Genomic DNA, 25,236 nt, shown 5'->3' with positions numbered 1-25,236 from the left:
TTAATATTTACAACATTTGTTGTTACATCCATTGTTACAACATTTGTTGTTACAAAATCTGCTCTAATGGTCACTGTTTCAGTTGTTTCAATAGTAACAGTGGTTATAACATCAAATTTTACAGAAGTTTCAACATTTTTAATAGTAAAGAGTGTTACAACATTTTCAACAGATTTAACATTGACATGTTGTTATGGCATCTTTTGTTACCACATCTGCTGTTATAACATTCATTGTTATAACATCTACTTCTCAATCTGCTGTTACCTATGTTTGTGCTTTTCAATTTGTTTCTTGATTCCCCAAATGCTGGTGTAGTGTTTGGTGGTAGAAACACCTCTTTAATTGCCCACTTTTAGTATCTAACAAACAAGATGAAATGGCTTATTGTTACAACGTTTGTTGCTATAACATCCGCTATTGCAACATCTTAGTTGTAACTTATTTGAAATTTTATTATTGTATGTGCACTTTGATATGATGTAATATGATTATTGTTTCATTTCACATGCTGTAATATGAGACATATAACAAAGAAATTAATTTTTGCATGAAATAAATAATAACTTTTCATTCTAAACATTTTTTTGTAGAACAAGGATCTTCCAAAAGATCTGAATGATCCTTATCACATAGATCCCGATCATGTTGGCTTCGATGTTGGGATGGTAGTTGACACTCATGATAACACATATATAGATGAAAACAAGGTTGATGGCGATACAGAAGATGATGATGATGATGATGAGGCAATTGTTGGTAGTAACTAGTGATATTCATGATCATATAAACTGCATCATGGATCATTTTTGATATATTGTTATGATTTCGATTTTCATGGTTACTATCATATGTATCATTTTCACAACCTCCTCTACCATATTATTGAGTTGTATATTTTTAACATGTATCAGTTCGGCTTAAATCATTTGGACATGGCATGTCATATTGACTTGTATCATTTTGTCTTACATAATTCATCATTTTATATATATCATTTGTACATGATGTATCATTTTGTCTTATGTCGATTGTTGGGCATGCATCATTTTCCCATGTTATTTTTTTAAAAAAGGAACGAGTATATTTCCATTAATCAAACTGGAATATGGCTAGTGCCATTACATTCAAAAGCGTCAAAATTTCAAGAGTCCTCCAAAATTGCTTTGACCAATATCTTTGGGTATGCAATAATGTTTTTTCCAGGTTTAATACATCATTCCTCTTGTAATTTCTCCAAAACACCCCATTAATACTTACATACCTACATAACATAATCTACCTAGAGATTACTATGAGATTAACTACTTGGCTCCCTCCACATTGTTCTGTCCGAGTTCCTTCATAGCAGCACTGTCTGCTTCCTTTTACTGGAAAAGTTCTGCTCCTCCAAATTTTTTCAAATTTATCCATGATCAATTGGATTCTTTGTAGAGTTGGTCTTATATTTGGGTTCTTGTTGTATCAACCTTGGTGAAAAATTTCATGTAATAAAAGTTAATAAAGGCAAAATAAGACCACGGTAAGGGACACTTATTCCAAGCTGAATGTTGGACAAAGATGTCCTATTGGGCATCACTGGATGTGTGTTTTGGCTAAGGAAAATTGGAAAAGGCTAAGGAAAAGGCATTAAAAGTTAAAAAGGCATTTTTGGCACATTTATTTATGAAAATAAAGGAAAATAGGAGAAAAGGAAGGTAAAAGGTCACAGGTTGCATGTGGGGAGGATATTAAAGGAAAATAATGGAAAATGAAGAAATTAGAGGCCTCGTTAATAAAAATGATTCTGAGGATCAGTTGGTAACTTTTTGTCAGTTCAAGTTTGGAGATATCTCATTATTCTCTCTCTCTCTCTCACTCTTGGTCACTTAGAGTTTTCTTGGAGCACTCTAACGTTGGATCAAGGAAGGAAACACAAGCAAAGAGAAAGGAAGGAAAGCAAGGATCAAGGAAGAAGAGCAGGATCAAGCAGCTTCAACAGGAATACTTGCAGGTAACCTTTTGCATGTGTGATTTCCTAGATGATTTGGACATGCATGGCTTTACATGTTGGTGTATGGTTCTCTTGCTGTCGGTGGCATGGTTTTTCTGGGTTATGACAATGGTTTTCAACCTAGCATTTCCTTTTTTAGGATACCATGGTGTTGGGATGTTCATCTCGGTTTTTAGCTTTGGTTTTTCGGATGGATTTCGGAATCTGGGAAGGAGGTGGTCTCAAGGTTCATTCCCAAAGGCCTAGGAATCCATTAACCAATTTTAGCGGGATATGCGTAAAGTCTGGGGGAGAAGTCTCGGTTTAGGCATAGTGATCTAGGTTTGGATTGCGGTAAAGCTTGAGAGACTGGTCTCAGTTTAGGGCCTAGTGATCCGGGATTGGATTGCGGTAAATCTTGAGAGACAAGGATATGGAAAATTCCTCAAGGATAGTGATGGATTTCAGATGGAATTCCAAGTTCGATTCGTTTGTGATTATAGCATCGGTTTTGGTGTGATCACGATTTGATGAGGGTGGAGGTGTTTTAACCTTTGGATTCCCTTGGTTGTTTTTGGATTGGTTGTTCTATAAGATCCCACATTCATGCTTGGAATATGGCATGGGGGTGACTGGCTGAAAGAGAGATTTGGTTCAACCATGTCTATGGTCGGGTGGTACGTGGAAGTCCTGAACCTGATTGAATTTTCCTATGATTAATAAAATCTAAGTTCTCTTATGTTTGAACTAGTTTACATGTGGATTTAATGGCTGTCATATCTCTGATATTTATATGGTTTTATGCTAGTTATAAGCATGGTTAAATGGCTAGTTCATGTCATGGTTATTTCATGTACTTACTTGTAATTGTTGAATGGATGGATGCAAGACCTAATTGATGATATAATAGTTCAATGGAGAAGGAGGTAATCCTTCTGGTTATGTTTCATAAGCTCTTTTAATCATTTATGCTTTGTATTGTATCATAGACCTGTAGATTACATTGATGCCAAGTGTTTGACAGAATGTCAGTCCTGGTTGGGGATTCTCAGTCCTAGTCTTGAGGTTGATTTTTGAATTTTTCAGCATTGTTATCATGTCTTTTATGGGTTCTAAAGGTTGTAGCAAGTTTTGGGCAGAGGCCTGATATTTTGGGCTAGAAAAGTGGCTCAAATATCGGGGTCACTTGCATAGGTCTGTTGAGAAAAGTCCACAGTTATTGGCACATAGGCCTATGAGAGTGACTTTGGGTTGTTGGTCACTGTCTTTCCTATAAGATGAGAGCAACTTTGAGTTAAAAGGATTACAACATAAGTGGGACCCATGGGAAGGATGTTTGAGTGGTTGACATGTCTTCTTGGGGTGTTGTTGCTATTGTGGATGGGTTTGTTTGATGTGTTCCATCGATTCCATTTCCTTAAGGTTACTAAGGAGATTGAATCCCTTATAGTGATCTCTCTCATCACATGTTTGCCATGACTGGTTCATTGCTTGGGTGGACATGGGAGGCGGGGGTGTTACATATTAGTATCAGAGCGTGGTTGCACTCTCCTTGGGTGAAAGTGTTGGTCATGCATGCATGTCAGTTGCATGTGTGTCTCTTACACTTGCATTCCATGTGTTTGTTGCACTGCATCATGTTGATGATGGTTGTAGTAAGGTTATCATGAGGAACTTGATGTGATTTTGTGGGATGCACCATTAGAAGTATATGACTGGTTACATATGGTTATGTGTCACTTACATGTTGATTATATGTCGCTTGACTACATCCTTATAGGTCAGGTGCATTCTTGTTTGTTTTAATCACATGCGTCAGTCTTGTAGGTTGATTATGAGAATTGATTGCTTATGCTTAACTACATGTGTTCATATGTATGTGTAGTTGATTAGGCATTCTTATGCACGTTGACAGTTGCATGTGGAAATGTGTGCAATGGAGTAATGGTTGTTGTCATGCATGAGGTCATAGCATGCATTGTTGATATGGAATTGCATTGATGACTGGACCCTAACTAGAATGATGTTTATATATTGATACACTTATTTGATATATGTCTATATGTTTTTATGATTATGTTATACATGTATCATGCTGATTTGATGATCTTGCAGACAAGGTATCCTCCCAAAATTATGCTAAGGTACGTTGGTTTATTGTGATTTGGTTTAGCTGACATAGTATGCCTTGCATGAAAGAGATCAGATGGCTAGCAAGGTGGTAGATTATAGAATATTCCTATGCATCAGATGGGCAACGTGGTGTGGGGCACTCTTCTGACATGGTAGACACACTGAGAAAACTGAAGGAAGAAATAAGGAGTTGCAAAGTAGACAATAACAAAATCATGTAGGCACAAGAGCAACAAGTAGAGGTGAATGCAATACTACTTTAGAGTTTGCCAGATTCACGATGACAGGGACCACTTCGGATCAGCCATGGACACGAGGACAAAACTAATGGGGCATATGGTAGTAGGTCTCCTAGTAGACACAGGTCGGATAGATCTGACATGATCATAGATGGTAGGTTGTTGGACACTCCAGATAGGAGAGGTGATAGATACATGTACTATTCTAGCTTTGGTTCTGATAGGCATCATGATCGTCATTGTCATCATCCTTACAGGAGGAATGATAGGGATACTTTCCAGATGAGTTTAAGAAGGCAAATCCACCTACCTTTGATGGAGAGATGAAGAAGTCACAGGATGCAGAAGCATGGTTGGTTGGTATGAGGAAATTCTTCAGATTACATGGTTATTCAGAAAACATGAAAGCAAAGATAGCCACTTTCAGTCTCAAAGGTAAAGAATATATTTGGTGGGAAGGCGTGAAGAATGTAAAAGGTGTACATGAGGAAGATTTGACTTGACATACATTTGAAAGGCTCTTTAAGAAGAAGTAATTGTCTAAGAGGTACTATGATGATAGAGCTAAGGAGTTTTATGAGTTGTAGATGGGTTCTATGACAAATGATGAGTATAATAGCAAATTTTTGGAGTTGTTGAGATATGTGCCTTACCTCAGGGAGGAGAAGGCCAAGGTTCAAAGATTCATCAGTGGACTGCCAGTTGCATACAGAGACCAGATTGAGTTTGATGAGCCTAGATCATTGGAGGAGGCCATTCGAAAGTTGAAGCATTGTTATGAGCATTCGAAGTGCAAAGTTGAGCCTAAACATGACTTGAAAGGAAATGAGAAAGCTAAAGGAAAATGGCCACCAAAGCGAGGAAGACCTCAAGATGAAAGTGAGAAAGAAAATGTAGTTCCTTACAAGAGGTTTAATACAACTGAGAAAGGACGTGGATAGAAGCAAGCTAGAGGCAGTGGTAGGGGACCATTCTAGTGTTGGATATGTGGTAAGGATCATTGTAAGAGGGATTGTCTGAACATTAGAGTGGTGGTAGACCCTAGATCTACAATGCTTAGGATGCACATATAGTTGGTGATGTTGGTCATAACATTCCTCAAATCTATGTAGCTGTGGACAATAGGCAAGCAAATCATCATGCCTTGATTATTGAGATGGAAGGTAAGGTTTGTGATCAAGTTGTTTCTATTTTGATTGATCTTGGATTTAACTATAGTTATATTAATCCTGACCTGGTGGATAAGTGTGGTTTGAGAAAAGAAGTGCATGCATAATCTTGGTTGGTATAGTTGGCTACAAGAGTGAAGAAGCGAGTTCACCATTGGGTAAGAGCTTATGCATTTGAGTTAAATGGCATGCTTACATCAACACATTTGAATGTACTGCCATTTGGTTCACATAGTATGCTTTTGGGTATGGATTGGCTATACCTTCATAGAACCAAAGTGGATTGTTTCTACAATCCCATTGAGTGTGTGGATGATAGTGGGGAAAAGAGGACTTTGTAGGGGAAGAAGAAGCCTACAAAAGTGAGGATGGTTATCTATATGTAGGCTAAGTGTAGTTGCAAAAAGGGTTGTGTGATATTTGCAGTGCACATTTCTAGTGACAAGGGTAAGGAGGTTGATGATGTAGATGTGTTGAGCAGGTACCCAGTTTTGCAGCAGTTTCAGGATGTATTTCCTTAGGACATTATAGAGTTGCCACCTCATAGGGAGGTAGAATTTTCTATTGAGTTGGTGCCAGGGGTAGCCCTAGCATCAAACACACCTTATAGGATGAGCACACCTAATTTGGTTGAGTTAAAGTTGTAACTGAAGGAAATGTTGGACAAGAGGTGCATTAGGCCAAATGTATCGCCTTAGGGCACACCAATGTTGTTCATGAAGAAGAAAGATGATACTCTTAGATTATCCATTAACTACAGGAAGTTGAACAAGGTAATGATCAAGAATAGGTACCCTTTGCCGAGGATTGATGATTTGTTTGATCAGTTGAAGGAAGCAACAATGTTCTCTAAGATTGACTTGAGATCAGGATACCATCAGGTATGCATCAAGGAAGATGATATCTTCAAGACTACGTTTAGGACCAGGTATGGGCATTACAAGTTTGTCGTTGTCGTTGTTCCATTCGATTTGAATAATGCTCTAGCTACATTTATGTGTTTTATGAGTAGTGTGTTGTGTCCTTATCTGGATAAGTTTGTTATTAGATTCATTGATGACATACTGATATATTCTAAGAATGAGGAAGAACATCCTAAGCATTTAGCAACAATGTTTAGGTTGCTAAGAGAGCATCTATTGTATGCTAAACTTAGCAAGTGCAACTTCTTTCAAATGAAGGTACATTATTTAGGGCATGTTGTCTCCAAGGATAACATAACAATGGATCTAGAAAAGATAAGGGCTATTATGTAGTGGGAAGCTCCTAAGAATGTGGATGAGGTGAGGTCATTTATGGGATTAGCAGGTTACTATAGGAGGTTCATCAGGAACTTATCACGCATTGCATATCTTGTCACATTATTGCAACGGAAAGGTAATAATTTCAAATGGATAGAAGAATGTGAGGCTAGTTTTGGGTAGCTTAAGCAATTGTTGGCACATGCATCAATGCTAAAGATTACAGATCTAGACAAGGAGTTTGTAGTGTGTACAGATGCTTGCAAGAGAGGACTTGGTGGAGTTCTCATGCAAGAATGACATGTAGTGTGTTATGAGTCATGGAAACTAAATGAGAACGAGCAGAACTATCCAACGCATGATCTTGAGCTAGCAACGATTATACATGCATTGAAGATGTGAAGGCACTATCTTCTTGGCAGGATGTTTACATTGATGAGCGATCACAGTGGGTTGAGATATTTTTTTGATCAGCCAAATATGAATGCCAGGCAAGCTAGATGGTTGGCTACCCTTAGTGAGTTTGACTTTAAGATCAGATACATCAAAGGGAAGGACAACTAGGTTGCAGATGCCCTTAGCAAAAAGGTAAAAGTAAATCATATAACAGCTATGAGCTCTTATGGGACAGAGTTACAGGATATGATATTGTAGGCAGGACAACGAGATGAAAAATACATGGAGATTATGCATAGGTTACAATAGAGTGCAGGTATAGCTATAGGTACAGGTGATCGGGATGCAGACTATAGTCTCACGACAGATGGTTTGGTGAGATTTAGAGACAAGATCTATGTACTGAATTGCAGTGACCTGAAGAAGCTTATCTTGAGGGATTTTCACGCCAAGCCATACTTAAGTCATCCAGGATATCATAAGACATTGACGGTGGTGAAGAAGTTCTACTATTGGCCGAATTTGAAGAAGGAAGTGGTAGAGTTCATGTTTAGATGTTTAGATTGTCAGCATGTAAAGGAAGAATGTAAGCATCCAGGTGGGTTACTATAGCTGATAGTGATTCCATAATGGAAATGGGTGTTAATTTCCATGGATTTCATCATAGGTCTTTTGAGGACAGTAAAGCAACGTGATTCTATTATGGTCATGTTTAACAGGTTGAGCAAGGTAGCTCACTTCATTCCAAGAAAGACTACATATTAAGCTAGTGAGGTAGTACAAGTGTTCATTAGAGAGATAGTGAGACTGCATGGTGTTCCAAAGAAGATTGTGTCAGACAGGGATGAAAATTTCACTTCCAAGTTTTGGAAGGAGATATTTGTAGATTTGGCCTTTAGTACAGCTTATCATTGGCAAACAGATGGGCAAACAGAGAGGGTCAACATGAACTTGGAGGATATTTTGAGGATGTACTTGATGTAGCATCAAAAGAAATGGGAGGAGTATCTTCCATTAGTTGAGTTCACATACAACAATGGTTATTAGGAGTCATTGAGGATGAGTCATTTCGAGGCATTTTATGGGCGGAGTTGTAACACTCCCATCAGCTGGAGTGATCCAGTGAACAAGGTACTTATTGGACCAGACATGTTGGCAGAAATGGAGCAGGAAATGCAGGTTATAAAGAAGAATCTAAAGGCAACACAGGATAGAAAAAGAGTTATGTAGATCAACACAGGGTATTCAAGGAGTTTCAGGTTGGGGAGCATGTGTATTTGCACATCAAGCCCAAGAAAAGCTCTTTGAGGATTGGTTCATGTGCCAAGTTGGCACCACGGTATTGCGAACCTTTCGAGATACTTGAGAGGATTGGACCAGTGGAATATCGACTTGCACTACCTCCAACAGTGAAATTCCATGATGTTTTCTATATTTCATTGCTTAAGAAGTATATAAAGGATGTTGATCATGTTATTGATTGGTCTGTATTGCAGGTGGAGCAAGAAGGAGAGTTCCAACTGGAGCCTTAGTGCATATTGCAGTAGAAACATCTCATGCTCAGGAACAAAGCTGTAGAACAAGTTAAAGTGCAGTGGAAGCACTTTGGGCCTGAAGAAGCTAGATGGAATATGACATATCAGATACTGTCCCTGTATCCTTCATTGTTTTCCAGTTGAGGCAAAGAAATTTTGGTTCGATGTTGGTATATGTTTAGCATATGTTTTGCTGATGTTATGGTATATGTATGTATATGTATACATATGTAAATACTGCCATGAGCTAAGTTAGAAAGCTCCAATAAGTGCTATGGGTGTCATGTTATTATGGTTTTTATATTGTCATGTTGTCATGATGTTTTAATTTTGAGTAGGTCTTTCATTGTAAATATTGCAACGAGCTAAGTTATAAAGCTCCATGGGCAATATGTTTGCTTTTTAGTGGTTTTTCTGAGGTCATGGTGTGGTTTAATACCGAGGATGGTGTTCCCTAAGGGGGAGGGTTATGTAACAACCCTGGTGAAAAATTTCATGCAATAAAAGTTAATAAAGGAAAAATAAGACCACAGGTAAGGGACACTTATTCCAAGCTGAATGTTGGGCAAAGATATCCTAGTGGGCATCGTTGGATGTTTTTTTTGGCTAAGGAAAATTGGCAAAGGCTAAGGAAAAGGCATTAGAAGGCAAAAAATCATTTTTGGCACATTTATTTATGAAAATAAAGGAAAATAGGAGAAAAGGAAGGTAAAAGGTTACAAGTTGCATGTGAGGGGGAAATGGAAGGAAAATAATGGAAAATGAAGAAATTATAGCCCTCGTTAATAAAAATTCTTTTGAGGATCAGTTGGTAACCTTTTGTTAGTTCAAGTTTGGAGCTCTCTCATTATTCTCTCTCTCTCTCACTCTTTGTCACTTAGAGTTTTCTTGGAGCACTCTAGATTTGGATCAAGGAAGGAAAAGCAAGCAATGGGAAAGGAAGGAAAGCAAGGATCAAGGAAGAAGAGCATGATCAAGCAGCTTTAGTAGGAATACTTGCAGGTAACCTTTTGCATGTGTGATTTCCTAGCTGGTTTGGACATGCATGGATTTGCATGTTGGTGTATGGTTCTCTTGCAGTTGGTGACATGGTTTTTCCAGGTTATGAAAATAGTTTTCATCATATCCTTGCCTTTTCCGGATGCCATGACGTTGGGATGTTAATCTTAGTTTTGAGCTTTAGTTTTTTGGATGGATTTCAGAATCTGGGGCGGAGGTGGTCTCAAGGTTCATTCCCAAATGCCTAGGAATCCCTTGACTGGTTTTAGCGGGATACACAGTAAATCCTGAGGGAGAAGTCTCGATATAAGGCCTAGTGATCTGAGTTTGGATTGCGGTAAAGCCTGAGAGACTAGTCTCAGTTTAGGGCCTGGTGATCTGAGATTGGATTGTGGTAAAGCCTGAGAGATAAGGAGATGAAAAATTATTCAAGGATAGTGATGGATTCTAGATGGCATTCCAAGTTTGGTTCGGTTGTGATTAGAGCACCAATTTTGGTGTGATAACAGTTTGATGAGGTTGGAGGTGGTTTAACGTCTGGATTCCCATGATTATTCTTGGATTGGCTGTTATATGAGATCCCACATTCATGCTTGAAATATGGCACGGGGGTGACTGGCTGAAAGAGAGATTTGGTTTAACCATGTTTATGGTCAGGTGGTACGTGGAAGTCCTGAACCTGGTCAGATTTTCTTATGATTAATAAAAGCTAAGTTCTCTTACTTTTGCACTGGTTTACATGTGGATTTAATGGCTCTCATATCTCTGATATTTATATGGTTTTATGTTGGTTATACGCATGGTTAAATGACTGGTTCATGTCATGGTTATTTCATGTACTTACTTGTAATTATTGAATGGATGGATGCAAGACCTAATTGATGATATAATAGTTCAATGGAGAAGGAGGTGATCCTTCTGGTTATGTTTCATAAGTTCTTTCAGTCCATTATGCGTTGTCTTGTATCCTAGACCTGTAGATTGCATTGATGCCAAGTGTTTGATAGAATGTCAGTCTCGGTTGGGGATTCTCAGTCCTAGTTCGAGGTTCATTTTTTATTTATCAGCATTGTTATCATGTCTTTGATGGGTTCTAAAGGTTGTAGCAAGTTCTGGGTAGAGGCCAAGATTATGGGATAGAAAAGTGGCTCAAATCTCGGGGTCACTGGCATAGGTATGCTGAGAAAAGTCCACATTCGCTGGCACATAGGCCTATGAGAGTGACTTTGAAATAAAAGGCTTAAAACATGAGTGGGAACTAGGGGAAAGATGTCTCAGTGGCTGATATGTATCCTGGGGGTGTTGTTGCTAATGTGGATGGGTTTGTTTGATGTGTTCCATCGATTCCATTTCCTTAAGGTTACCAAGGAGATTGAATCCCTTATGGTGATCTCTCTGATCACATGTTTGCCCTGATTGGTTGGTTGCTTGGGTGGACCTGGGAGGAGGGGGTGTTACACTTGCAATGATCCAATTTGATACATTTTTGAATTGTAATGAGAGAGTCTCCAAAGACATATATGATAATGATCTTGTCAGTATTGACTCGTCAATTTTTATATGTTGAAAATGGTTGATGATTTGGATGCATATTTATTACGTACAATGGTTTTGATTTACTGCTCATTATGGGTGTTGTTAAATTCACTAAATTACAGATATTTGATTCACGTGTTTTAATTATAGATGATGATCATGTTTTTTTCCACTGGAAAAATCCATAATTTTCATTAATATAGAGAAAATTACATATTGTAAATGCTGTAGCATATGCTGTAAACAGTACCATCCATGTGCTAACATGTGGGGTTCTGTGCGATCTAGATACACCACGCAGGGTGATCTGACTGAAAATACAAAAATTGATGTTTAAAGATCAGTCTATCAGTCTATTTTAGCCTGTACATGACCACGCAGGGTCCATTATCAGTGTGTCCTATATATATATATCAAAAGATTACAAAATTTATACTTCAGATCTTTACAATAAAACCATTTTTAGTTCAGGGACTAATGTCCCTCTGATATAGCTGGTCTATATATGGCCTGTGATAATAGCGGTATTCCTCGGTCCCTCTCTGCTCCAGTATTAACCATTCTCCTCTGGGTAGTAGCGCGACCTCCTTGGATAATTGATCAGCGCTGCAGTTATGTTCCCTGTATATGTGGATACAAGAGATATAGTTAAATGCAGCCTTGAAAGAATGTACTTCATGCAATATGTTGTTGAGTGTGTGAATGTGACAAATGGTTGTATGATTGAACCAATTTACAACAATCTTTGAATCCCCAAAAATGTTAAGATTGTGACACTGATGACCCAAAGAGAAATGTAATAAGTGACGGAGGGTAATGAGTTCCGCGAAGTTGTTTGTGCCTGCACCGAGCCCCAACTTAACTTTGTAGCTATGGTGTTCATCAATGTTGAGTATGAAACCACCACCACAACCATTTTGATTCGCGGCCCCATCAAAGAAAGCCCAGGGGACAGATTTATCAATGATGGGGGGAGGTTGTATGCGTCTCTCCCTGGGGGGAATAGAATCTGGCAATTCATTGAATGATGAGATAATGCCGGCCTCAATGCGCGGCCAACACACAACCATGTTATCAAAGATGAACCTATTTCGGGCCTTCCAGATATGCCAATTAACCAGTAAGGGAAGGTTCTGTAGCTTTGAACCCGTATGTCTGCGAAACCAATCTTCCCAAGCACTTTGCATATCGTGACCAGTCCAAATCCCAAAAAAGCCGATAGATGTGGAAATTCTCTGCCAAAGTGAGCGAATTGCTGTGCAGTGTAGAAAGAGATGTTCTGTTGATTCCGATGCCTCTTTGCACAGTACACACCAGGATGGCCCGTAAATCGCTCTATGAGTAAGATGCTCTCCCGTGGGTACTATGTCCTTAAGAATACACCAGAAGAATAGTCTGGTGCGTGGGGGGGCGGTAAGCTTCCAAATATCTCGCCACCATTGCAAAGACTGTTCAGGTTTTTTATGCTGAATGAGAGAACAGTAGCCTGGCTTTGGTGAGTATATTCTGTTCTCAGCCAAACACCAAACTAATTCATCGGGTCCCTGTTTCATTCTTATGTGCGATTCTGATAATGCTGAGGTAAATTCATGCCATTCCCGATGCCATTGAGGAGGGAGGTCGAGTTGTTGAGCTGACTTCCATGCCTGAGAGAGAATGTCTGAATTCTGCTGATCAGCAATGTGCGCGAATACCCTGATCTCTCGAGCGTGTAGGTGCCTGATGAGATCTCTATTAAGAATGTGTCTTCCCCCACTACCAATCCACGGATCCTGCCCGATCCTACCCAGCGAGCCATCGTTGATCCTCCATACCAAATTGTCTCGTATGTGGGGAAGGGTATGGAGCAGTGCCTTCCATACCGATGAGCATCCCGACGACTGCCACGATGGAAGTCTGATCCAGTCCAATATGCTCTGTGGCTAGATGTATTTGTGGAATGAAATATGAGCCCATAGATTCTGGCTAGTCACCAGTGACCAGCCCATTTTTGCAGCAAGGGCTTGTGAAAAAAGGGGAAGGTCTTTGAGTCCCCATCCTCCCAATTTCTTTGGTATGACTATCTTTTGCTAGCTTATCCCGGCAAATAATCTTTTATCCTGATTCCCGTTCCAGAGGTATCTGTTGCAGAGTTGTTTTATACGCGCAAGAATGTTCTAGGGAATCCATGCAAGTGCCATCCAAAAGACCGGAGTGGCCTCTAAGGCCGATTTAATAAGCACCAGTCTTCCTACCCTTGATAAGTATCTATAGCTCCATACTGACAGTCTCTTCTCTAGCTTTGAGACAAGCCAGACCCAATCAGCAATTCTTTGGCAAGAAGGTTTTAGCCAGAAACCCAGATATTTGAGGCCCCTATCCAGGGGGTGGATGCTGTAGGGAAATGCCCGATCAGCAAATTGGGGTTCATGAATGGATGTGTGGGTGAAAGTGATAGTGGATTTGGCTTGATTTGCGAGCATACCCGTAGCGGAAGAGAAGAGAAGAAGAATCTTGGAAAATGTTCTGGAGTCCCGAATGCTGCCATCCAACAGAATGAGCACATCGTCCACAAACAGGAGATGAGTGAGAGAGAAATCATCTGATATCCAGAGACTGCAGATATCACCATTCCTTTTGGCAGAGGCAATGAGACGACTGAGACCTTCCATGACAATTAGGAAGAGTAGTGGAGATAGAGGGCAGCCCTGCCTGAGCCCCCTTTCAGAGTGGAAAAAATGAGAGGCCGAGCCATTGATGAGAACACTGAAGGAAGGAGATGTAATATAGGCCATTATCCAAGTGATGTAGATGTGGGGGAATCCCAGATGGATAAGAAACATCTTAATATAGAGCCAATTGACTCGGTCGAAAGCCTTGGACAGGTCAATCTTGAGAATGATGCTTTTGAGATGCTTGGACCAAATAGAATGGATGGCCTCTTGTGCCGAACCTATGGCTTCATGTATCTGTCTGGATTCGAGGAATGCAAATTGCTGTGGGGCAATATGTCTGGAGAGAATCGGCTTGAGACGATTAGCAATGATCTTGGAAATAATCTTATAAAGGCAGTTACACAAGGAGATAGGCCTATAATCGTCAAAGGAAGATGGGGAGTCAGATTTTGGAATGAGGGCGATGAAGGTCGAATTGATGGCGTGATAAATGGACCCCGATGTTCTGCTCTCCTCCACTACATTCAGAAGATCCTGCCCCAGGATTTCATAAAAAGCCAGATAGAATTCAATGGTCCAGCCATCTGGGCCTGGACTCTTATCTTTTTTGAACCATTTTAATGTACCTTCGAGCTCCCCAGAAGTAACCGGAGCAGTTAGCTCTTCTGCATCATCCCCATTAACAAATCTCGGAAAATGTCCCGCTACATTGATGATATCAGGCAGATTTGCTTCACGAGGACATTTATAGAGGTTTCTGAAATGTGTGATGCCAAGGTGGGCAAGCTTGTTAAAAGTGTTTGCCGTGTCTCCCTCAGGAGTAGGGAGCTTCCAAATGGTATTGGACACCTTTCGGCCCTTAGCATAACTATGGAAAAACTTCGAGTTGTCATCCCTTGCTTTTAACCAAATAGCTCCACTCCTCAATCTATAGGATTCCTCGCACTCGTTAAGAATAGTTGCCTTTTGATTTTCCAATTCTATCAATCAGGCCTTGTCTTCTGCTGTAATGAATCCCAGACTTCGTTCATCGAGTAATGAGCCCAACTCAAATTCAATATGGGTAAGTTGTGAGGTTTCCCGAGCATGCTTTTCCTTGGCCCAGTTAATGGTGAGGTGCTTGACCTCAGTGAGATTTTTGCAGAACCCTTTTACAAGGGACTCTGCTCCATTAATGGGATGAGCGGTCCAGTATTCTGAGACCATCTTAATGTATGTAGGGTCTCTCAGCCAGATGTGATTGAATTTGAAAGGGGCTTTTGGTTTCTTAAAATGCCCATGAATTTCCAGATATATAGGTGAGTGATCCAAAATGCCTCTCGTGCCCACCCATTGCTTGTAATGATGCAACTGTTGAAGCAGCTAATCTTTCATGATAAATCTGTCAAGTCTGCGGGCCAATGCTGCATTGCCCACCCTCCTGTTCCTCCAGGTGGGAAGAAGTTTATGCATGGGGATATCCATAAGGTTTGTTTGTTCTAACAGATTAGTCATATAATCGGTGATAGAGTCAATTTGTGCCGCAGACCCCCATGATTCTCTGAATCCCAATGAAAAATTGAGGTCTCCTCCGATAATTGTCTGCTCAAAATCCAGGAGGGAGAGATGTAATAAGCACTGCCAAAATAGTTCCCTTTGAGAACATGGAGCATATACATTCACAATCCTGAGATTCATGCCCAGGTCTGCTGAGAAAATGTCTAAACCCAAATATCCCGTCCCCCCCCAGGATGCTTCAACCCTAATGGTACGAGGGTTGAATCCAATGGCCAGACCCCCAGATCTGCCAGCAGCATCTAGGGCTACATAGGACCAGCTCGGGGTCAAGGATTGAAAGGTATGGGAGATTTGGTCGGCTGAGCAAAGAGTTTCTTGTAGCAGGATGATGTCAATGGGCTCCATCTCAAAGAGTCGCTTCATGGCTAGTTTCTTGGAGGTGCTAGCCAAACCCATGCAATTAAAGGATAAGCACTTCATGGAGGAACACTGCGCATGGTATATCCTGCTTTAAGGACCCCATCAATAGTGGATTGACGACCAAAGACGACCTCCGCCCCTGCTTTCTTAATAGCCTTGGAGAGATTGGACTTCCTGCCTCTGGATGACAAGGGGATAGCACCGAGTAAAGAGATACCAAGACCAGACTAGCGGAACAGAAAATCTTTGGAGTGGGATCTGGATCGAAGGAAGTATTGAAGTGGAGGAGAGATCTCGGAGGATGGCCTAGGGGTAGAAGATGAAGAGGGAGAGAGCAATGAGGGGCCAGTAGAGGCAATGAGTGGAGGTGTTATGAAACCAGCTCAAGAAAAGATAGAAAAGAGAGATCAACGCCTTAGAATTCAGCCTCTTCGAGGGGGCAAACTCCTTTATATTACATAAATGAACAATTCTTGGATGATACAAATGACAAAACCTCCTTTCTATATATAGGAGTCTAAGGAGTCACAATATAATCCAGCCGACCTAACAATAATAATATAAAGCCACAAAAATAATAATAGAGGGATTCTATGGGGCACAAAAATAACAATATGGGGGTAATAGGGGCACAACAATATAAATAAGAGGTATAACTACAATAGTAATGGGGTAATCACTAGTATTATAGGGACCCAACATGCCCCTCTCCTTCAAAAAAGTGTTGTCCTCAACGCTTGAGCAGTTCTGGATACTTCTGCATAAAATTCTCATCCTCCCATGTGGAATCTTCAGCGGATAAGTTCTTCCACTTGATAAGATACTCTGAAATTGATCGATTTCGTAGCTGTCGAGTTCTTGTTTCTGCGACTACTTCCGGTTCCAATATAATTTTTCCTTCTTCGTCAAGTTCTGGCAATATTGTTTGAACTGGGAGCTTGTCACCTATAACCTTCTTTAAACATGAAACATGGAAAACTGGGTGCAATCGAGAAGCTGCAGGAAGCTCCAATTTGTATGCCATAGTACCAATCTTTTCCAACACCTTGTACAGACCATAATACTTTGGTGATAATTTATTATCCTTCTTAGCTTGCTTTAGGGACATTTGCTTATATGGTTGTAGCCGTAGGAATACCCAATCACCTACATCAAAACTTCTTTCACTGCGATGTTGATCTGCCTGTTGTTTCATTCTATTTTGTGCCAACACGAGGTTATCCTTTAAGAGTTGGAGGAATTTTTGTTGATGTTCGATGTGATGTTCCACTGCCTGAACCTTAGAATTTTCTCTTAAATATGATGTGATTGATGGTGGTTGGTACCCATAAAGTGCCATAAATGGGGTCATTTTTGTTGCTGTATGGAAGGAAGTGTTATACCACCATTCAGCCAGAGGCAACCATTTGACCCATTGTGTCTGTTTATCAAATACAAAGCAACGAAGATATCCTTCCAAACATTTGTTTACTATCTCAGTTTGCCCATCAGATTGAGGATGATAAGATGAGCTATGAGCTAACTGAGTACCAAGACAAGAAAATAATTCTGTCCAAAAATTTTCAGTGAAAATGGGATCTCTGTCACTTACAATAATCTTTGGGTTTCCATGTAGCTTTTGAACTGTTTCCATAAATGCAGTAGAAACTGTACTGGCTTTAAATGGATGTGATAATGCACAAAAGTGTGCATACTTGGTAAGTCTATCAACTACCACCATGATGACACTCTTTCCCTCAGACTTGGGTAAACCTGTGATAAAATCCATTGAAACCTCCTCCCAACGTTGGCTTGATATTATGGCACTTTCCAGAACAATTTATTGTTCCTCCATTTGCAATCATCACTTGACACTCTGGTGCTGGATATAGGAAGCAATTCAATTCTTTTGCTACCCTACAATGAATAAAATTGTGGGTGCTTCCTGAATCAATCAACACTATTACCTTTTTCTTCTTGATTTGTCCTTCTATCTTGGCGGTTTGAGGAGTGGTAATTCCCGCCAATTCATTACAAGATATGGTCGGATTTATTTGTTCTTCATCTAGGCTTTGTTCCTGGAATATATCCTCTTCTTTTGACCTTTCTTGCCCCTTTTCTTCTTCCTCTTCACAATCTATGTAGAATAATTTCTTCTTAGCACACTTATGACCTTTTGTGTATTTGCTATCACAATTGTAACAAAGCCCTTTTGCTCTTTTTTCTTCCAATTGTTGTGGTTTCAAGCTTGTAGGTTGTGGAAGACTATGGGAAACAACACTTCCATCTTTATAGTTGTGAATGGTATGCTTCCTAGTTGCCATAATTTTGCTTTCCATTTTTCTTGCTAACCTGAATGCCTTCTCTAATGAATCAGGTTCCCAAAGGCGCACATCATGTTGGATATTATCCTTTAAAGACCCTATGAACACATCAATCCTATGCTCCTCTGGAATATCTTTTACCCTTATGTTCAATTTTTGGAACTCCTCAATGTGCTCCATTATTGAACCCTTTTGTTTGAGACTTATCAATTGGCTAAAAAAAGTGTTGCTTTTTGTATCCTCATAATGTGCTATCGATTCTTCCGTAAAAATTGCCCAAGTGATAAATTGTTTACGAGAACAAAGCCATTGATACCATACAAACTGATTTGGTTCCAAATATAAAGTTGCCATACGTACCTTTTGTGTGTTTTGCACATTATTGAGATCGAAGAATTGCTCCATCTGTAATATCCATGTGGCGGGATCCTTGCCATCAAACTTCCTCATATCGATTTTTGGAACATGGTGAGTCTTCGATCCAACATTAGAGTCTATGGAATCATGATTAACATTTCTTTTGTTCTCATCATGAGTTTCCTTTACTACCTTTTCACCATTAGTGACCCTTTCTTGTAGCAAGTTCTTCAATTCTTCCATGTCTGTCTTCAAATCTATCTTCAAATTTACCATCGAATCCTCCATCTTAGCTTCCATGCCCTTTATCTTAGATTCCACTCCATTTATCTTAGATTCCACGCCATTTATATTAGATTCCACGCCACTTATCTTAGCTTCTGTTAGCTTTTGTGAGCGTGACATTTGTTGCACTTGTTCTTGTAATTTTGATATATCATGTAGCATTTCTTCCTCTTCTTCATGAGTCATGCTAGAGCTTTCAGTTTCCTTACTAGGTGTTTGCATTTTTTTTCCTCGGGGCATCAGTTACTGATAATAATGCTTTACTATGCCCTTTGAATTCCGTTAAACCAAGCTTACATAAAAATTAAAAAAAAAAAAAAAAAACTACACACCTTTTTTCACTTTATAGAAGCTTGATATTGAATCTGATGTATCTCTGTAATTTCAGATCATCCAGTTCTGAAATTGCTACCTGTAGTAGCCTTCTGCATCCTCTTTCCAATGGCACAAGTCTGAGCCAAATTGGATTCTCCAAGTAAGAGTTATGTGAAATCTCCCACAGTGACTTGCTTTTAGACTGGTTCCGTAGAGCGAACTTGTACGACGTGCCACGAGTCACTGTTTCAACCTTTGAATCTGAAACACACATACAAGAAACTACAGTCCATCCTCTATCTGTACCTTCTTATGAAATTTCAATCCGATCCCTAGAGAGAAAGTTATGACAATTTTCCCCACGTCACCTGTTTTGAATGTAATTCAGGAGTCTGCAAAAAGACCAACTTCCTCAGAGCATATCTCCGCAAATATCACGCAAAAAAATCTGAAATTCGGACCCAAGGTTCAGCGCGATTTCTTCTCAAATGGGTTTTTTTTCTGACTTCTGAAACGTCACAGAAAAAAAGTTATAGCGAAAATGCCACGATGACCTGTTTGGAGCAGCGAAACCCTAGAATCCAAAGCTCTGATACCAAATGCTATGAAACTAGCTCAAGAAAAGATAGAAAAGAGAGATCAACGCCTTAGAATTCAGCCTCTTCGAGGGGGAAACCTCCTTTATATTACATAAATGAACAATTCTTGGATGATACAAATGACAAAACCTCCTTTCTATATATAGGAGTCTAAGGAGTCACAATATAATCCAGTCGACCTAACAATAATAATATAAAGCCACAAAAATAACAATAGAGGGATTCTATGGGGCACAGAAATAACAATATGGGGGTAATAGGGGCACAACAATATAAATAAGGGGTATAACTACAATAGTAATGGGGTAATCACTAGTATTATAGGGACCCAACAGGAGGGGATGACATGATACAATGAGCCAAAGATGTCTGGACAGAGGCACCAACATCAGAAAAAATATGATCAAAAGATGAGAGAGGAGGGTTCAGAGGAGTACCCGAAGCTATAGCAGCTTCAGCAGCAACGCGAGCCCTGGTCAGCGGCCGCGAAGAGTGCCTAAGCCCAGGATCAACAGACGGAGAGGTTGCCACCGGAGACGAACCAGTAGCTATGGGGCACGAGCTGACCGACGAGTTTGCCCTGGAAGGTGCAGGAGTGATCTTCGGGGAGTCTTCTGCTTTCCGGTTAAGGGGGAAGTCTTTGAAAAGATGTCCGACCTTGTGACATTGCCTGCAATGGAACGGGACCCCCTTGTAGTCCAGTATTTGGACTCTGATGTATCTCCCCCACTGTAGGGTTATCTTCTCCTCTAGTCCCTCGCGGGTATCCAAGTGAACCAATATACGCGTGAGGGTCCTGCTTCTTGACTCCACAAAGGTATGATCATGATCTAGATATGTACCCAGGGCATTACCAATCCTGATGAAAACTTCTTTGCCCCAGAACTGTAACGGTAAACCCGACAAGCGCACCCAAATCGGTCCTGCACCAATTTGTTCATGTTCTGGATCAAATAAAGGGCTCCACTGCTTGAGAAGGACCGGGGCCATCTCGATATGCCAGTACCTGGCCAGAACCAGGTCCGTGTAACTTTCCTTTGAGAAATGTAGGGAGAACCACCCTCTTGGCAGAACATGGACTTCTGGCAGATCAATAAGCAACCCTCCCCAAATCTCCTTTACCCATTGAGTCAGCTTGTTCTCCGAATATGCACGACCCTGGACATGCCCCACCAACACAGTGCCTGCCATGATTGCAAATTCGCCAATTGCCGAGGTCTCACCAAACCTGATGGTGATATCCTTTGAGGTAGCCTTGATGCACTTCGACTTCCTTTTACTGGTTCGAGGAGCTAACGGGTGGTCTACCAGGGGGTTTGGTACACCATCCTGGGGAAGATGTTTAGCTGGTTTAACCTTGACTGCAGGAGTCTCGAAGCACCCAGATGGACGGGCTCCCGCGTCAGAGGTATGAGCCGCTGCAGTAACCGGAGGATTAACAGAAGGAGTAGTGAAAAATGATGAAAGCAGGTCAAAGTAGGGCGAGGGAGGGGTGTGAGAGGATAGAATGTGAAGGGTGCCCGAGAGAGTGGAGGAACCTCGAAACTCGGAGATTCGATAGAATGAGACCCGATGAGGGGGGGGACAGGACTGTGCCGCGGCAAGGATACGACGGGAGAGCGATGAGGCGGTTCCGGGGTAGCCAACGGCGAAGATGTGTCAATCGGTGGGGCGGGAGTGAAACTAGGGTTTTCAAAAATGACTCGATCCGGGTAGGGCTCCTCAGAATAGTCTACCGCTTCCGTCTCCATAATATCATCCATCCTACCACAGGTCGTTATCAGATAGCGACGGGTGTAGACCACAACAGTCAGGGTGTACAGTGCACGTTACCGGAGCCGTGACAGAAATCTGTAGTGCTTAGAAAAAACCCTAGGCTTAGCCTAGACCTTCACGAACGCGCTCCATCCAGCCTCTACCGATGATCATGTTATAATAATTTTCTTGTTATTTTATATATATTGGATGTTGTAGATTCTATTTTGATGGATATTTAATAAGTGTAATGATGTTGTTAATTTTTATGGATCTTTTTTTCCCTAAAAATTCTTTATAAATGTTATCCTATAAAATATTTCAAATGCATTAATATGATGTATAATTATATAACTTATTTAGGAGACATGATATATTTAACTAATTAAATTGAAATAAAACATATTAATTTAAGTGTATGCAAAACAATAATAATTTTTTGGAAATAAACAAAGAAGCAACAATGAAATCCAAATTGGAAGCCACACTAGAAACGAAATTGGATGGAAAATTGGAAGCCACACTAGAAGCAAAACTAGAAGAAAAATTAGAAGCCACACTAGAAGCAAAACTGGAAGCAAAATTGGAAGACACACTAGAAGCAAAATTGGAAGCCAAACTAGAAGAAAAATTGGAAGCCACACTAGAAGCAAAATGGGAAGCAAAATTGGAAGCCACACTAGAAGAAAAACTGGAAGCAAAATGCGAAGCAAAATTGGATGTTAAATTAGAAACCAAACCAGGGGCCAAATTGGTAGCAAGTCCTGGTGCTATTTCCAACGCTAAAATGGCTCTATTCTAGGCGTTATTTACGACATTATTCTTTGTACTATTTACAATGTTATTTCTGGTGCAACTTCAGGCAAAATGTGGGGCACTATTTGAGTTGATATTTTGGGCGTTATTTATGGTGCTATTATTCCAATGCTATTTCTAATGTTGTTTCTGGAGCAATTTAAGGCGAAAAATCTTGCGCTAGTACAAACATACCTGGTCACAACCATTTTTGCGCTAGGAAAGGTGTCTAATTTGTGAACTGAAAAACACTAAATTATGGTGCAATTTCAGGCTCTATTTTCCTGTTCTGTTGTAATGAGATATGGTTCTTCTTCAAGTCCAATAAACTTTTCTTGTTCTCATATCATTGTCCAATTATCATGTCATGGTTTCTCTTTCCTGTAGTAACTCATGTCATCATTATACCTATAACAAACTCTTGCCACTAACATTTCTCCAATAAATTCACTCTTGTAGATGGGTTCTTAAATTTACAAGGAAGAGAGAATACTTTGATCTTGGTCTAGTAGCTTAAAAACAAACTCGTATTGTCTGTAACAACTTGAACTATTGCAACTTGCACCATAACAACCAATATTGCATGCCATCATATCACTGTTGTGACTTTTTTACACACTATATGTGTTGTGGGGAAAAATGCCTGTGCAGGACGATCCTATCCACCTAAGGTGTGACAGTGCCTTAGCAACAAACGAGTACAGCTATACTGGTTTCTTCCTTTATGAAATGTGAAAGAAGAGAGATCAATAGACTTACCGGTGTCTTCCGTTTGTCCCTCGATCCAGATCCTCTTCCCTTTGGGTGTTCACAGCTACTTGCCTCCTCGCTCGCCCAAGAGAACAACTACTTGATTCCTGCGAGATCACAAGAGAACAGCTACTTGCGACAAGAGAAGAACACAACACAAAGGCAAATATACATATTCATAAATGATTCAGGATTAGAAACAAATCAAATACACTAATGCAATCATACATCAAGAAAACATCAGCATATAGGAGAAACCAAGATAGCTTTATTGATGAATAACAAGGTTCAGGAAGAGATACAACCCAAAGGGCTCCAATCCAGCGTCTCCTTCCCAGCAAATGGAATTCCTATCTTCAACCCCTTCAAAGCATTAAGCACCCAATAGTTCCAGTCTCAAACCAACAACAATTCTTTGCAATAACAAAATTCCAGCCTCTAGATCTCATGGAGGAGAGATCCATATATAGATGTTTGGAGAGAGGATGAGTCAGCTTGAGATCTGACTAGTGTCCTCTCCCTCTGTCAGTTCTTGAGTCCACTTGGAGATTTGGAACCTCTTACTCATCACCAGTCGAATTCCCTGAGGCAAGTGTCATTTTGGAAGCTTCCTGGGTTTTGACACCTTGAGAAATGAGCCTGCCACTTGTCCATTCTCATTCAGCGTAGGTAGCTAGTGTTGGAGTTGACATTCAACGCAGGTAGCCAGTGGAGCCATTGACATTCAGCGTAGATAGCCAGTGGAGCAGTTGACATGATCCTGAATTGACTTGTTTTTGAGTAATTTCAGGTGGAGAACTTCTGTGAATTGCTGTGGTTTGTTAGCCTTGTTCCTCTAGGGGTAGGAACAACATGTTTAGGGACTTTGGATCCCTTAGATTATGGACATTTCATGCTCAATGCTGTAAGGCACAAAAATGTCTATAACAGTTGCCCCCTAAAGTATGAGGCTGTTTATCGGGCGAAATGCTTTATCAGGGGGATCCGAAGTTCATCCAATGCTGGGAGGAGACCTGTAATAAAATACAATACAATACATTATTTTTCATACTGCTTTCATGATCTAGCTGAGGCGGGCATTCCCATGCTCAGCTTTATAAATTCATTTTTCTGTACATAGCACAGACAATCGTCTGATGGTAGACTGATAATTTTGATGAAATTATCATCCTTTGAGTAGGATGATTATCTGCTGCAACAATGTACATGTCAATGTCTTTATCTTTCCTGAATATATATATCGCAGCCCGGATGGATGAAACTAGATCCGGGGTCTTCAAACTCGTTCGATCTTCACTCTAAGTACAAGTCGATCCATGTGAGAATTGTTCTGAAGTCGAACATGGAAAGACATCGCTTGATTACCGGTCAATGATGTAAACCGTTAACAAGCGCGAGAGGAATCACCGATAATGATGATGACCCTCAAGGTACTGCAGTACAATTCACGTGGTGTGAATAAAGGACTTGGCGTCGAACACCACGCAAAATCTTTCGGTCGAAGGTCATTGATGTATACCTGTCGCCGGAAGTGAGAAACTTGCCATTGTGGCATGCAATATTCAAAGTACTGAAGGGATTGCTCCTAGATCAACTTCTTGGATAATGAGCTGATGTCGACAAGAAGCGATCCGTCAAAGGAGGGCCTTAATGAATCCCACATCAGTGACACGGAACGGAGCTAATGATTTTAATGGAGGTGAAAACGATCTGTGACATATGATTCAGGGTGGCGGTCATGAATGGATGAAGGATAATGTATGGCAGTGGATGGGACCCGGTTGACTCTTTCTGAACGACTTCTCTTGAACATATGGCGACACTGATGCGATGGATCGGTAGCATTACCCCAATTATGGATGGTATGGCGAGACCATGGATGTGACCGGTGAATGAAACAACCCAACCCGAATGTGGTACGGAGGAAAAGTGTCATGTTCAAGAGCGACTTGCTACCATCAAAGTTTTCTTTAGTTTCTCCCAATTTTTCCCCAGTCATTGCTGACCAGTACCTCTTTATTTTTGTCAAGCTTGAGGAGGATAACATGTGCTTGTTCTATAACCTGCCCTTCGGGCAAGCCCATCGCTATGTTTTAACGAGCCTAGCGATAGTGAAACTCGTTCTCGTCTAAAGACAAGTTTGTCGCTATTTAACAATTTTAACGAGTCTAACGACAAGGATAACTCGGTTCTTTTCATTTTTAGAGAGTCTGAAAAGATACATAAAGTCAAATCCAAAATTCCTTTTTCGTCATCTAATCCCTTAAGTCCGAAAAAGTATAAAAC

The sequence above is a fragment of the Pinus tabuliformis genome, chromosome 7, assembly GCF_031772625.1.
Source record: "Pinus tabuliformis cultivar Carrire ecotype Pingquan chromosome 7, CPIR1, whole genome shotgun sequence".
NCBI lineage: Eukaryota > Viridiplantae > Streptophyta > Pinopsida > Pinales > Pinaceae > Pinus > Pinus tabuliformis.
Note: the sequence above shows the minus strand (reverse complement) of the source record.